This window comes from Mesoplodon bidens, assembly GCF_964165515.1.
Source record: "Mesoplodon bidens genome assembly, chromosome: 5".
NCBI lineage: Eukaryota > Metazoa > Chordata > Mammalia > Artiodactyla > Ziphiidae > Mesoplodon > Mesoplodon bidens.
In genome coordinates, this window is record NC_138161.1 from 102,372,354 (window position 1) to 102,385,117 (window position 12,764).

A 12,764-nucleotide genomic window follows, 5' to 3' on the forward strand; every position below is an offset into this window, starting at 1 on the left:
GCTACCCACCCTTGTATCATTACCCCTCTTCTTCTCTTCTCCCCTCTCTCTCGCCATCCACCGTTCCCCTTAGAGCTTCAACAGGAGCGGCTCAGTTCAGCTGGCAATTAGGCGGTAATTATCAGCAAAGGGCATAATTGAGGTGTTACCTCCTGGAGGACATAAACCTCATCCTTGCCTCCAGTGAAATGCAGACAGGGCTAGTTCCCTCCCCCCTGTGCTCCTATAGCATCCAGATGTGTGCATGTGTGTATGTGTGTGTGTGTGTGTGTGTTAGTTAATCTTCATTATTTGCAGATTCTGTATTTGCAAGTTCACCTACTTGCTGCAACTTACTTGTAATCCCAGAATCCCTGTCCACACTCCTATTACTTTGGCAGATATGCACAGAGTGGTGGAAAAGTTGAGTCCCCGGATGGAGCAGTTTGAGTTTTGAGCTGAAGTCAAATGTGTTTGTGCCCTGCTTTTTGTTTCCACTCTGATGCTATAAACAAGTGTAATTTTTGCAGTCTATTTAGTGTCACATTTTTCACAATTTTATGCTTTTTGTTGATGACTTCATTATTTAAAATATCCCCCAAGCATAGAGCTAAAGTGAACAAGAAGGCTGAAAATGCACTCGTGTGATAAGCTTCATTCAGGTATGAGTTACAGTGCCTGGTAAATTCAATGTTAATGAACTAACAGTAAGTACTAAATAAGATGTCTTTGAACAGAAACACATATAAAACAGGGTTATGTATTATTATTGATTTGATGAAAATGTTGTGACCAGAGAATCAGTGGACGGACACACACACACACACATAACACCATATTGTTATTTTCTCCTTACAAATATTCCTTCTCCTCTAGGCTATATGTTCCTTATGAGTCAGAACCCTGTCTAATTCATATCTCAATCTCCCCTTCTATTTAGTGCCTGGTACTTATAGGTGCCCACCAGGAGTCTGCTGAATGAAGAATGAACGACAATCTTCTAAAGTTGTTTGAACCACACTGCAAAACCTCTAGTCCATTGGACACCCCCCGCACAGGCCTGAATCCCCATATGGGTTGTTTCCTTGGTTTCCCCAAAGCGATCAGTGTGGAGGTGTCAAGATAAAGTCATTTGTATTAGTACGTGTTTGAATAAAGCAAATGCCAGCTTCATAGCTATAATTTTATTCCCTGTACGCTGCCATAATACATATTAATTATAACATGAGAAAGCCTTGGATCTCTTGGGCTCCCTGGCCCCAAGAGTAAACACTGAGTAAACTTATGTAAAAAAACGTGAGATGGCATCTTATAAAGGACGGGGTCCATCTTTTAAAGGGAATAGTCTTTCTCTTTAGAAAATTTACAGAACTATAGTAGAACTCTGACAGTCAGTCTCTAAAATTCCAATAGAGTTAGTATATAAATTCTCTCCTTGACTCTTTCCCTAGGCTCAGCCCTCGTGGCCTTATCAATCCTCGGGGCTTCTACTATCAAGGCTAAGAGTTTGTCTTCCAGCCCTAGCCTCTCTCACTTGATTGGCAAACAATTATTGAGCAGGTACTGTCTGGTAAACATCACATGGATATCCTGCAGGTATGTTGAATCCAGTATTTATTCCAAAATTTAGCTCCTCATCTCTTTCCTATCTTTCCCTCAAACCTACTCCTCTTCCTGGCATATCTTTTTCATGATACTCCTCCTTAACATTCTCCCCAAATCATATCTCTGCAGCCATTTCTGGCCCTTCTTCACCCACGTCCCCCATCAGCTGCTTGCCAAGGCCCTTGCATGTTGAGTGAATGAACAAACTAAGCAGACCAATCAGTGATTCTGTCCTGGCTTCACACTGTTGAAACATTTCCTCCTCAAAGGTATCAGGATCTAGAGAGTATGAGGTAGAAATTATCAAAAGTAATGGAAAGGAGGAAAGCTCAGGGATGAAGACTGGGGCAGAACAAGCACAGCATCAGGCCTCATTGACTCAGGGTTCCAGAAGTGGTACAGGGATCATCTGTGTGGTCAGTCATTTCATAGAAAAATGAACATATGCACTCAGTCTAGTGGGAGTATGAGGTGGTACTTCTGAAATCCATGTATAATGCTGTTGTTGGGAATGTCTCAAGCTATAAGCATTTGGCCCCCAAACTTAAATCTCACTGGGAGATCACTTTACATTTAGGGTTTCCTGTTACATGGAGCTTAGTCTGCTTGGACTGCTGTAACAAATACCATAGACTGAGTGGCTTAAATAACCGAAATTTATTTCTCATAATTCTAGAAGCCAGAAGTCCTTGGCTAGAAGTTCAAGATCAGGGTGCCAGCCTGGTTGGGTTCTTGATGAGGACTCTTCTGGCTTGTAGACAGCCACCTTGCTGTATCCTTACATGATGGAGAGGAAGAGCACTGGTCTTTTTCCTCTCATAAGGGCACCAATTCCATCACAAGGGGTCCACCCCATGATGTCATCTAAACCCAATTACCTCCCAAAGACCTTACCTCCAATACCATCACACTGGGGATGGGGTCTTCAACATATAGATTTTGAGGGGACACATTCAGTGTGTCCACTGAATGAATTCTATAGCATTTGGACATTTATGGTAAATAATGCTACTAATAATTTCCTGCTTTTAATCATTATCTGGTATTTATATAACTAGCAACTTTATAGTATTTTGAAATTTTTATTTTGATTATCTTCAAAATTACAGAATTGTAGTAGTACAAAGACCTCTCAGATATTCTTTGCCCTTTGAACCAATTGTTGATATTTTATCACACTGTCTCTGTCCCTTTCTCTCTCTCTCTCTCTACACACACACACACACACACACACACACACACACTCAGATTACCGTTATTTTTTTCAAAACCATTTGAGAATAAGTTACAGATATCATCACTTTTCTCTTTATTCCTAAATACTTCAGGTCTATTTTCTAAGAACAAGCATATTTTCTTACATGATCACAGTATCGTTATCAAATTCAGAAAATTTAACATGCATATACAATTATATAATTTACATTCCATTTGCAAAATTTGTTAACTGTTCCAACGGTATTTTTTTTTTTTTTTTTTTTGCGGTACGCGGGCCTCTCACTGTTGTGGCCTCTCCTGTTGTGGAGCACAGGCTCCAGATGCGCAGGCTCAGCGGCCATGGCTCATGGGCCTAGCCGCTCTGCGGCATGTGGGATCTTCCCGGACTGGGGCACGAACCCGTGTCCCCTGCATTGGCAGGCGGATGCTCAACCACTGTGCCACCAGGGAAGCCCCCAACGGTGTTTTTTAAAGCAATCTTTCCTCCTTATCTCAAGATTCAATCCAGGATCAAACTGGAATCACATATTGCCTTTAGTTCCAAAGTCTTTTTAATCTCCTTTAGTCTAGAATAGTTCTTAGGCTTTTCTTTGTCTTTCATGAGTTGCCATTTTGGAAGAGTACAAACTCGTTGTTCTGTAGAACACCCTTCAATTTGGTGTGTCTAATCTTTCCTCGTGATTAGATTTAGGTTATGCTTTCCCCCTCCCCACAAGAATACCGTGGAAGTGCTGCTGTGTCCTCAGTGCATCACATCAGGAAACACGTGGTATGTTTGTCCCATTATTGGTGATGTTAATTTTGATTGTTTGGTTAAGGTGGTGTCTTCCATGTTTCTCTGCTAATGTAATTATAATTTCTTCTTTTACAACTAATAAGTAATTAATAATTAATAAGTAGTTTGTAGGGAGATATTTTGAGACTATATAGATAAACTATTCCATATAAAATTTTCATTCAGTCGTTTTAATATACATTGATGATTCTTACCTTAATTAATTATTACAATGATGGTTACAATGTTGATTTTCTGTCATTTTGTCTATATTTAGTAATTGGCATTTTATTGTAATCAAAAGTTTTTCCTTCTTCCTTATTTAGTCAGTACCAGTAGAGACTCATGGATCACTATTTTATTCAATGAGTTTAATTCACGACTATCATTATTTGTTTTGATGCTCAGGCTATCCTAGATTTGGCAATTGATTTCCTTCAAGTGGTTCTTTTTACGTGAACTAATCATTCTTTCAGTACTTGCTTACTTTCTGGCACAAGGCCATCTTGTACTTTTTCTTTTCCTGGAATTAGTCACTTCTTCAAGGAGCTTTGCTTGCTTTTCATGGGGACCAGTGCGTAGAAACCAAGATCTGAGCACTCGATGGGCTCACTGCTACTGAGTGCCTTTGCTTCTAGGTCTGCACAGTGGACAAAACTGGAAAGAATAGTAATTTTGTATGGTTCAACAGTCACTCGTGCTACCTATGTAAAACTATGAGTTTATACTGCCTTCTCTAGCACCTATTCAAACTCACAGTGTTTTCCTTGTCTTCCCCCTTTCTCACTCTCTTCCCCAGTGAGAAACAAACAGTGGAACAACGTTATTTGCTCAGTATTACAACACAGAAAATAGTTCCAGGAATTGCTACATTTATTCCACTATGGAAGAACAAACCTACTAAGGAGAGTTCAAGATTTGTTTGCATTTCTTTTTTCTTAAGATTGATAATATACAATCAAAGAATTGTATTCAAAAGTTACTTGGATTAATTCTTTTTTTTCCCTTTCCCTGTTTGGTATGCATCTGAAATACAGGCTCATTTGTTTCTGTTTGTATTCAATTTTACCTCCCCTCCCCCAGTTTTATTGACTTAATTTTATTGTTTTGACTCTGTATAATAAAACATTAACATGATTCCAAAAGTCGAAACTGTACAAAAAGGATACCCCAAAAATAGTACTAGCAATTTTGAGTAATATATTTTTGTTTCATTTATATTTAGAATTCTCTTTTAATCAGTTAGATATGCCTCCTTCCAATGGGATTTGGTGAGATCTCCCACTGAATACACCTCCTCCTTGCCCCACTCAACTTTGGCTGTCCCGTATCCCTTTTCTCTTTCCAGCTTTACTGTGATGTAATTAATATCGAACATTGTATAAATTTTAAGGTGTACAACATGATGATTTGCTATATGTATATATTGCAAAATAATCACCATAATACGGTTAGTTAACACATCCATCACCTAATATACCTGCCATTTTTCTCTTTTTTGTGTGTGGTGAGAACATTTAAGATCTACTCTCTTAGCAACTTTCAAGTATACAACACAGCATTGTTAACTAATCTAGCTAATGTCACCATGCTGTACGTTAGATCCCCAGAACTTACTCATATTATAACTGGAAGTTTGTACCCTTTGACCGCCATCACCCATTTCCCCCACCTTCTAACCTATATCCTTTTACTTCAGCGGAATCTCCTTAGCCCCCAACATGCAGACCAAATCCAGAAAAGAAGCTACTGAATCATAGCAGAGCTTCCACTGAAAGAAAATGTGTCAGAGCTGCAGCCCCTCCATGACAATGTGTCCTGAAACCAAGTTCTGGTTCTGTTAATTTGGCAGATCTTACACTTGGGGTATTAGAAAGGACATATGTTTTGGGGTGACACAGTCATCAAATGGGCATGAAGATAACTTCCAACAAGGCTTTATGAGGGTTGAGGGAGCAGCTCCTCAGAGAGAGTCTGTCCCTAATTAAATCTTAGCCTTCTGTCTGGACCATGCCTCTAATTCAGGAACCAGGGTGTATGCCCAGCACTGGATGCCAGCTATTGAAGGCCAAGTGTATTGTTGCCTGGCATTCTGAAGTGACAAGGCAGTCTATTTGCAGGATATAAAAGCGTGATCAGAGAGGAAGAACTTGGTGGTGTTTGTCCAGCCTGCTGGGGAGATGCCAGAGAGACATCCCTCTCCAGTGTAAATTAACCATCAGGCGTCTGGTTTATACATCAGTTGCTTGTGCATAGTGTGAGTTGGCCCCCAGGCCTGAGTGACCCTGGGTACCCTGCAAAGCTGAGACATCCTTGATATCGCTTCAGAAACCACCACAGCTGCCTCCAACCTCCTTCATTAAAGTGAGCGTGAGATGTGGTTTGGAGATCCTACCTGCCTTCCCTTAGGGTCCCTGTTATCTTTTAGAATCTCTTTGGTGACATGCTGAGGGCCAACTGTGTCCCAAGCACTTTATTTGTGTGCAGGACCCTGCCTGATCCTCACATCCTTCCTGTGGGTTAAATGTGGCCTCAATCTATGTATTAACGCTCACAGGGCTGACGAGTGGTAGAGCTGGGATCACACCCAGGCTTGTTTGAGCCCAGAGTCTGTGCTCTTGGCCACAACACCATAGGGATTCTTGGAGAAAATCCCACTTTCAATACTGCAAAGCAGATTTGCCCCAAGAATATTTTGATACTGAAAGATGAGCTCTAAACCTTCTGAATTTTTTCATACATTGCCTACATATGATTGATAAAAGGGAGAGAGAGGTTCCAGAGTCCAGGAACTTTAGGAGACAGACTGTCAATGGGTGGCCTGAGGCTACTGGGTGGGTTGGGAGCAACAAATACCCTTCAGTTTATAGAGGAGGCAGCTGGAAGGGTTGGAAGGGCATAGAAGGTAAACTACATAATTCACATTTTTTATTTTTACTGCTGCTCCAGCTCCCGCTTCCTTGGACGCCCTCCCTGCCTTGCCCATCAGGCATACTCCTATTCCTCCTTCAAGCCCCAGCCAGAATGTCACTTCCTCTGGGAAGCCTTTCCTGACTTCTCCAGCAGAGCTAGTTCCTCCCCTGTCGCTTTCCTAGAATCCACTCACTGAAGACAAGAACTCTGCCTTCTTCTCTGAAGCCATATGGGCTAGATGTACACCCTGCTGTAAAACCTTGGGCAAGCTGCTTAACCTCTCTGTTCCTCAGTTTTCCTCATTTGAACAATGGGAATTATAGTGGTACCTAGAGTGCTGGGTTGGTTGAGGACTTTAAATGAGAGGAGGAACACAAAATGTTTAGCACAGGGCTGGCACACACTGAGAGCTCAGCAGCGGTACTTATTATGTGTAATGCTGAGCCTTGGCAGCATATGGAATAAATGTTCATTCAGTATTTATGGAAGGAAGAGAAGATAAAAGGAGGAAAGGAGAAGGGAGAGAGAAACACAGCAACCAGCTGCAGAGACGGTCTTTAATGAGGGCAGTGCCAGCCTGACATTCTGGAGCTGTGGCTGCTGAACATTCTTCCTGAGTACACAACCCACCCTCTCAGGTCAAGACTTGATACCATTTTTCTACCTCCCCAGGGACCTAATCCTATGGGCTGTGCCTCTCCCAGCTGCAGCAAACAATGCCTCACCTGGCCAACCTCTCCCTGTTGTAAAATCAACAATCCTCTATCTCTGCCCTGAATCACACCATTGTCAGGAGGCTGGTGGGTGGGGAGCCCAGGTACCGCCCCCTCCTGGCTCAAGGATAATCAGCCCGGTTTCTCCTAACCTGGCTCCCTGAGCTGTGACTCCGTTTGGGTGGGCTGGGAAAAGTCTCCAGCCGAGTCTCCTGGGGTCTGTGCTGTGTGAGACAAGGTGAGGACCACAAGGACAGTCACGGCTGTGACAGCAGATGTTGTCCCACGTGTCCTATGCACCAGGGCTGTACCAAGCACCTTGCACTTACCTCCCCTGTGACCAGTCCTCACTGAGGCCTCAGAACATGGAGGTTCCCGCTACCTTCCTTGGACCGGGAGAGCCTGTGCCATCTAGTCAGTGGCCACATCTGATTGTTAGCATCTTAAATGAGGCGTGCCATAGTGTAAAACGAGTGGAAACGATCTTATTCATAAATCTTTCTATTAGTGACAGATTGAAATGATGATATTTTGAATCTATTGGATTAAGTCAAATGTTAAAATTAATTTCACCTGCTTTTTTCTTTCTTTACTTTTTAAATGTGGCTACTAGGAAATTTAAAATAAAACATGTGACTTGCAGTGTGTTTTATGGAAAGCACTGGATTAGATGATCACCCTAAGCCAGAGCCAAGATTTAAACCTGGGTTGATGGCTCCACAGCCTTGCTCTCACGTTCCTATGCCAAACTAAACTGCTCTGCTGATACTAAAATCCTCCACATACGTGATGGGGACAAAACAGAAGTGTACCTGGGGTGGGGTTCCTGGGGAAAGACCACATGTGTTCCCCTCTTTCTACAAGTAGGTGCAGGTATGTGTGTGTGCGAGCCTGTGCGTGCTGGTGTTTTATGGGCAAGGAAGCTAAATGTTACGGCACCCACAGTGTCTCAGGCCGTCTACAAAGCAACTGGCAGAGGCAGAATTTTTTTTTTTTTTTTTTTGCCGTATGCGGGCCTCTCACTGTTGTGGCCTCTCCCGTTGCGGAACACAGGCTCCGAACGCGCAGGCTCAGCGACCATGGCGCAGGCTCAACGGCCATGGCTCTCGGGCCCAGCCGCTCTGCGGCATGTGGGATCCTCCCGGACCGGGACATGAACCCGCATCCCCTGCATCGGCAGGCGGACTCTCAACCACTGCGCCACCAGGCAAGCCCGGCAGAGGCAGAATTTAAACCCAGGTCTACCTGACTCCAAAGACCGGCCTCCTCTCCCTGCTGACTCTCACAGGGCTCCACACTCCACAACCTAGCAGGAGGCTGGGCCCAGGTTGTTTGAAACTGGCTTGAAACGCAGATTCCCTGGGCCCTGGTGAACAAGTTCCATCTTACCAGATCCTAGGAGGGATCTCTCCTGGAAAATGGAACCATGTCAGGTAAAGAGAAGGGCAGGCATGCCTTCAAGGCAGGGCTGAGGGCTCTCAGCAGTCGCCTGATTCTACACCCGATTTCACAGTTGAGGAAACCGATGCCTCTCACCCGTGGTCACACAGCTAAGGGCTGAACCAGGACATTCGAGTCAAAGTCCAGTTTCCTCTTCTGTCAGTCAGAGTTTAATCCCCCTTTAATCTATTTGCCTTTCTTCTTAGTTGCGGTGAAGGCCTTTACCCCTGCATGTCCAGTGCATTTCCTCAGGCCCCAAACTCTCTCCTCCTCTTTTGGCTTCTCTTCAGTCCTGTCTCCTCCATCCTTCCCAACCTTTTTCTGTACATCATCTGAGCCCTGTGAATGTTTGTTCCCTTGCTGGCTGTAAATCTTTGTTGTACTCCAATAATTGAACGTCTGACGCCCATACCCATTTCTGGTTTTCATACTCATTTTCCTAGTGTTGCTCCTGGTTGAAAACAAGGCCTCATGCCCATCTCTAAGGAGCTGGGATCATTAGATTTGAGTTTATAAATCAAGCCTTGAAAACTGATTGTTTGCTTGCAGAAATTAGTTAGGGGCTGTATCATATTAAGCTAATTAGTCTTATTAACCCTTGATTACAGAGAGCCTAACACAGTCCCTGGCATAACCCTAACCCTCAATCAGTGCATGTGGGGTTTCAAGTAACTGCCATGATTATACCTATAACGCTAGCTATCCTGGGTACCAAGTGCGGGTCTAGCCCTCCTCGTATAGAAGAATCTCCAATGAGGCAGGCTCTGTGATTAGCCCATTTTACAGATCTGTCTATTGAGGTTTATGGTGGTTACCTGACTTTCCATGTTCATTCAGTTGGTAATTAAAAGAGTTACAATTAGGCTATTGCTGTAATATTTGCTCTGATGAAAAACATTCTAAACTAGAAGTTTTCTATAACTGGTTCTGCCACTAATTCATTTATGATTTTTGTTAGGCACTCCCTTCCTAAACCTCAGTTTTCTCACCTCAGAAATCTGCTGGTTAGAGTCACTAAATTACCACTAAGGGCACAGTACATTTCTGTGAGTCTGTACGCTACCACCAAGTGATCTACAGTGACCCCCAAGAACATGGTGATTGATGAAGAAAAAACTATTTTCCACTCAACTTTTTAATAAAAATTTAAATTTTATCACAATAGCTAAGTACAGTAATCCTTATTAGCAACACAAATCATTATATTTAAGTTTAGTGTGAAATTAAAGTTTTAAATAAACAGATAATATTAAATGACTTGCTTAGGTTTAGTTCACTGTTATCAGCCGTGACTACCGTGCTGCGCATTTCAGTTCAGGGAGGGACATTTCTTTCAAACCACTCGGAATAGCTCCACTTTCAGTAAAAAATCTTCATACCTCTGAGCAGGCTCCTATCAAAAAATCTCACAGATAGCTATCCTTATTTACCAGTGCAGCAATTCCAAAACTGGATTTTGCAGGTTAATAATAAGTATCACAAAAATCTCTCTTATAGTCAAGTTAGTGTAGGAAATTGTGATATAAATAGATTTCTTCACCTCAAAGCTTCAGAGAGCCTTTAACATGCTCACGTGTGTTCAGACTCTATAAGACTGTGCATCTATGGATGCAGCAGTTCCTAAACTTCTTTGAGCACAGAACACTGAGGGCGGGGGGTGGGAAGGGTGGAGAGAGGGGTGGGTAATGTGCATATCTCACGGAATAGGGTTCTATAGAATACCTTCCATGGTAGCCTAGTCTAGAAGCTTTCCTTCTCTTGTGACAAGCTATTTCTGATGTGTGTATGTGTTTTCAAATAGAAAGTTTTAAAAGATGTTTGTGCTTTGTACAGTTCCAGTCAGTAGTAACTTCCATGTGGAACCCCAAGCAGAAGCTAAAAGAGAAAAGCCAGGGTCCGAACCAGTGTATTCCTGTATTTCAGCCCACCTTCCAATCATTATCTATCTCTTAACAATAGTATTAGGTTTTAGCCTCTGAACAAGTTTGCTTCCACACAGATCCATAGAAAAAAGTGTAGAATTGGAGTATGATGCGAGAACTATTGACATGCCATTCACTTTTCTTTTTAACTTAATTAATTTATTTATTTTTGGCTGCACTGGGTCTTTGTTGCTGCTCACTGGCTTTCTCTAGTTGCCTAGAGCGGAGGCTACTCTTCGTTGCAGTGCGTGAGCTTCTCATTGAGGTGGCTTCTCTTGTTGCGGGGCACGGGCTCTAGGCACGTGGGCTTCAGTAGTTGTGGCACATGGGCTCAGTAGCTGTGGCTCGCGGGTTCTAGAGCTCAGGCTCAGTAGTTGTGGTGCACGGGCTTAGTTGCTCCGCGGCATGTGGGATCTGCCCGGACCAGGGATAGAGCCCTCCTCCCCTGCATTGGCAGGTGGGCTCTTAACCACTGCTCCGCCAGCGAAGTCCCTCACTTTTTTTTAATGTAAATGAAGTCCTTGTTTTAAAAAAACTAAACGAGGCTAAATAGAACACTTTTTTAAAAAGTTTTAAAAATTTATTTTTTATTGAAATATAGTTGATTTAAAACGATATTAGTTGTGTTGGTTTCTGGATGTACAGCCAAGTGATTCAGTTATACATATGTATGCATATTATTTTTCATATTCTTTTCCATTATGGTTTATTACAGGATACTGAATATAGTTCCCTGTGCTATACAGTAGGACCCTGTTGTTTATCTATTTTATATATAGTAGTTTGTATCTGCTAATCCAAGACTCCTAATTTATCCCTCCCTCACCCCTTTCCCCTTTGTTAACCATAAGCTTGTTTTCTATGTCTGTGAGTCTGTTTCTGTTTTGTAAATAAGTTCACTTGTGTCATATTTTAGATTTCACATATAAGCAATATCATATGATATTTGTCTTTGTCCTGCTTCACTTAGTATGATAATCTTTAGGTCTATCCATGTTGCCGCAAATGGCATTATTTCATTCTTTTTTATGGCTGAGTAACATTCCATGATATATATATATATATATATACATATATCACATCTTCTTTATCCATTCATCTGTCAGTGGACACTTAGATTGCTTCCATGACTTGGCTATTGTAAATAGTGCTGTTAAGGACATTGGGGTGCATGTATCTTTTTGAATTAAAAGTTTCTTCTGGATATATGCCCAGGAGTGGGATGGCTGGATCATATGACAACTCTATTTTTAGTATGTTAAGGAACCTCCATACTGTTCTCCATAGTGGCTGCCCCAATTTACATTCCCACCAACAGTGCAGGAGGGTTCCCTTTTCTCCACACCCTCTCCAGCATTTATTATTTGTAGACTTTTTTTTTTTTTTTTTTTTTTTTTTTTTGCCGTACACGGACCTCTCACTGTTGTGGCCTCTCCCGTTGCGGAGCACAGGCTTTGGATGTGCAGGCTCGGGCCCAGCCACTCCGCGGCATGTGGGATCTTCCCGGACCGGGGCACGACCCGCGTCCCCTGCATCGGCAGGTGGACTCTCAACGACTGCACCACCAGGGAAGCCCCCTCATTGTAGTTTTGATTTGCATTTCTCTAATAATTAGCAATGTTGAGCATTTTTTCATGTGCCTATTGGCCATCTGTATGTATGCTAAACAAAACTGTTTCTAGCCAGATCCCAAAGTGCTTTAGGAATCTCACGGGGCCTTTATGTAGATGATATGGGGTTAAAGCCCTTTTTCAGATATAACAGGAATGGTGATCCTGGGAGGTGGAGCATGAAGTCACTGAGCACCATTAGTACAGTGATTCTGGGCTCCAAGACGGAGATAAAGATCAGTGTGGCCAGGTCATCAGCTAGAGGCAAAGTGCTAGGGGCGATGAGAGAACGTGATAGTCTGCATATTCTGACTCAGCTGGAGCCCTGGACACAAACCAGAACTCAATCATGACTTCCTGGGAGCCTTGACCCAAGGGTTTATTTTGATTTCTTGGGAAATCAAAGTTAAGTTAGGAAACTTAAACTTAAATCTGTTTACATGTGCACATGAATGTGAGATTACTCAGGGGTCTAAGGTTACAGATAGTGGCAAATCCCATCCAAAGTACTGACTCAGGGAAATCCACATTTAGAATTCAAAGAGATAAAATAGGACATTGTGTTTCAAATCCAGATCACTGGTTTAGC

The 12,764-nt window shown here is 42.5% G+C and overlaps 1 protein-coding gene across 1 annotated transcript in view; it reads right to left on the reverse strand.

Moving 5' to 3' along the window:
* The window catches only part of RFC4 (replication factor C subunit 4), a 243,151-nt gene that overhangs the window by 119,707 nt on the left and 110,680 nt on the right, over positions 1 to 12,764 (reverse strand). The window lies entirely within an intron of this gene.